The sequence below is a fragment of the Rutidosis leptorrhynchoides genome, chromosome 6, assembly GCF_046630445.1.
Source record: "Rutidosis leptorrhynchoides isolate AG116_Rl617_1_P2 chromosome 6, CSIRO_AGI_Rlap_v1, whole genome shotgun sequence".
NCBI lineage: Eukaryota > Viridiplantae > Streptophyta > Magnoliopsida > Asterales > Asteraceae > Rutidosis > Rutidosis leptorrhynchoides.
Window position 1 is genome coordinate 223,325,110 of NC_092338.1, and position 3,954 is coordinate 223,329,063.

The window sequence follows — 3,954 nt, forward strand, 5'->3', positions numbered from 1 at the left end:
ATTCCTTTAATTGTGGGATATGTCATGTGCTTATTGATAAGCTTATCAAAAAAATTTCAACCTTTTATTTTTGTTTAGTTAAAAATTTTGAAGGTGAATTTTTTTTCCCCGCCACACCTACTTTTTCAAATTATTTTAACTATCAATTTCTTAAAACCACTATTAAGATTAAGATTAAGATTAAGATATCCATAAAAGTAAAAGATCAAATTGATAAAAACCGATCATCTTAATAATTACAAATACTACCCTAATCATCTCACCCTCCATTTGACTTATTTCAGTTTGTTAGGGTTCCTTAAAAAATAAAACACCACCGCTCCGCAAGAAAATCCTCCCAAAAATCGAACTCACGATGCCGATTCATCTCCCATTTTTGATTCCAAAAACCCTAAGAAACTAAGAAATCAGTCAAAGAATACAGTCGTCCACTTAATGGAAACCATTACAATCGACTAATTCGGTCTCATGTGATTAGAGATCTACATGTTCAATCGATAAAACAGAAAAATCGCAGTCCGTAATTGTTCCGATTGGATGAATGACGTTACCTTTGGTGCTCATAGTATGCGATTGTTCTACTATCTAATGTTCGTTATGTTGTTATTTGCAACTACTAATTATTTAGTGTGTGGCATTTCGGATGCGTTATCAAGACATCAGGGATGCGTATTCCGTGCTATCATGAACGGCCAGTAGCCTAGTAGGTATGTACAACCATTGATTTTTTTAATTAACAGTTATGACCAATGAGTTTCTGTTTATTGCATATCTTTTGTTTGATGAAATGCTTGAGTGAGTTGATTTTTTTTTTTTCCTTTGGTGCTGGTATCTTGATGTCAAAATGTATTTTAGATGTATTTGGTGGTGCACATTTCAAGTGCATATAAGTGTACAACTTATTTTGTTTTAGGGAATGTAAATGGATTCATAGTGGTGTAACAGACACTAGGTTCTATTACTTTTACTAATGGGTTTTGTTTTAGTGTTAAAAGTCAAATTAGAAGTTTGCTATAATCTGCAACTAGCTAATGTTGTTACCTCTTTATTTTTTTACTGTATACCATAATGTTGTTACTCTTTGAGTTAAATCTATACTAGCACATCATATTAGTCTAGACTAGCCTAATGGCAATTAGAAAACTTCGAAAGAGTTTGTCTCAAAGTAATGACATCGCCACGATGTAATTCGAAACGATGTTGTTGTCAACACATTACTGGTATCTTAGAGGCAAATGACATTTAGAAACATGTTAAAATGAAGAAATCGTTCGGCCAGCACCCCTGCTCATCATTCATCCTTTTCCGTTGGCACGTCTGCATCTGATGCATCTTTGCCAAAATCGAGCCGCATGTGTATCGAGGTAATGAAAATCTCTTGAACCAATTGTTGCTCACGTTATGCTATTAATCTTTCTTGTCTATCTATTGCGGTATTGTATGAACAAAAACTTACTGCATCAAGTATTTGAGTATTTGTATGCGATTTATGTTGCTTGATCTGATCTTTATCTAATGTTGTTTCATATGCCGCTAGCTTTTAGGAGTTTTTTTATTTGTTTATGCAGTTAACTCAGTTTTTGTGTATAGCTTACTAGCAATGGCCCCTTGGCTTACGATTTAACTGATTACTAAGATTAAGTTTGTTGATTGCATGGTGCATAACATGTTGATGTTTGGTACTATGGTTAGTAGGGGAACCATTAGACCTGAAGTATTAGCTCTGTAGGTACTTTCAAATGTTATTTAAGTTTGTTTAGTTGAATGAAAACATGTTTTAGTTAGTAAAATTTATATAGTTTGCTGTGATTTGCAGTTATATTTATTTTATTTTTAGGGTATATTGCATCTTTTTATAATTTAGGTTGATTTTTATTTCTGCAAATTTTTTGCTAGTATCTGGAATATGTGTTTATGAATATAGAGTGTTTAATTAAACCAAATTCTGAAATTTTAATGGTGTTTGAAGCTATTCAAATGTTCTAGTATTCATATGTGTCAATTTGTAATTTATTGTTAGTGTCATATAACTATGATTTGGTTAAGTTAATCCACATTGTAATCGGCTCCTAGATGCTTGTATGTACAAATTTGTAGACTATTGTTGAAATGAATCGAAATTTGTGTTATAAGTTATTAGTTACAGGTTTGATATGAATTGTATTTAAGAGCTTTAACACGAACTTATTATGTCTCTATTGATAAAAACTACTCTGTTTTTGATACTAAGCATGCATATATGATGTTTGAGTTATGTGTTACTTGGATCAGCACTTAGACGATTATAATTCACATGATTTTTGAACTCTTATAAGTGTTTGCAAGCAATAAAGCAATCTTAATGTCTTAATAAATGCTTTGATATATTGCATGAAGAGTTGCCTTTCAATTGACTGGGTTTGTAATTATAATGTTATTAGGTGACTAATGTATGCTTATGGTGTATATAGCTTGTAGAATCATAAGAATATCTAACTTGTATGAAGAGTTGCTTATAATTGAGTGGGTTTATAGAATGGGATAAAGATCATGCATGTTCACCATGAGTAACTTCTTTAAATGATGTAGTGATTGTTTATGTTTATGTGCAATGTGTAACCCGGAGTAGTGACAAGGATGTTCTTGAGTATGCTTGAAAATTCAAGCATACTCAAGGGTAAGTAACTAATTTAGAAAAAAGAATGGTTTAGGAGGTCTCATTTTACACATTTTGGGCGACTCTTTATTTATTTGACAAGGATCCTTTTTGCCTATTTATATGCTAGACCTATTTTGCTTTTCACGGGCATTTAACAATTGGTAAATCCGTAAATGTCATCAGATTGGTGTTAATAAATATTTATAACTTTATGGTGATTGTATTTGGAAAAGAAAGCTTGTACGTTCAGTCCCAACTGAAGCTTTGAAGGAGCACAATGATATTCTAGATTTGTATTATTGTTGAATGTCGTCTATATACTTCACTACTTAATATCTTGTGATTTAGAACATGATATTTATTTTCTTCAAATGTATAGGCAATTTACTAATGTATAAGATAAGATACTAAGGAGTATCTTCTTTAAACGTATTTAAGTTGTGTTGCTGGTTTGCAGATACTTTAAAAGTTGAAAGTTGCTCATGACTTGCCTAATTGTGACTCATGGCCATAACACATGCCAGGTAATTAGTTTTTTTTCCTCTTAAAGCTTCTGACTTCTTGACATTACTTTCAGACGAGTACAAGTTCCAATATCTATCACAATTTCTCTCAATATAAGCTTTTTCTTTGTGTTTTCTCAGTTGATATTGACAATATCACTATATTTGATTGATATGATTCACACCAGGCTAATGCGGGTTCTTTTATTCAGTTTGGCAGGTATACGTATGCAATGTAGCGCAGACTCACAAAAGCCTGTTCTCACTTAATTGCCGACACCCTACTAGAAGCAGCCTCAACGCGAACACTATCACCACCTACAGCTGCTACCGAACCGCCAGAAAATATGGCAGAATAATAATCAGTTGTCAAATTGTATTCGATGTTTTTATAAGTTGGATTATTTATGAATTTTTTATGTGTAGTGTTTATGAGAATAATTTATTGAAATATAATTATATTTTTTTTTCATATTTGATTTTTAGTACAAATTATTATTTGGGTGTCTATAATCATATTAAATAAAAAAATGAAATCGATAAAACCGCCCAAAATCTGAAAACCAAATTTGATTCGGAAATTCGAACCGGACCCGAATATCTGATCTGGATCTGATTATCCAGTCGGGCTTGAATATACGGACCGGATCCGAATACCAGAATCCGAACTGGAACCAAATATCCTAACCGGATCCAAATATCGATTCAAAACTGATCCGGAACTATTATGACTTGTTAGGACGCTTTACAGTATTTATATTAGGACTTTTTTAGTGGTACTAACATTAAAAATCATTATATTAGGAACCTTTT

The 3,954-nt window shown here is 32.1% G+C and overlaps 1 long non-coding RNA gene across 1 annotated transcript; it reads left to right on the plus strand.

Moving 5' to 3' along the window:
• The first annotated feature begins 289 nt into the window (after window positions 1-289).
• LOC139852576 (uncharacterized) lies at window positions 290-3,609 on the plus strand. Its single transcript, XR_011761124.1, has 3 exons — window positions 290-1,364; window positions 3,096-3,162; window positions 3,354-3,609. It is a non-coding gene; the product is annotated as an uncharacterized lncRNA (long non-coding RNA).
• Window positions 3,610-3,954: the final 345 nt, after the last annotated feature.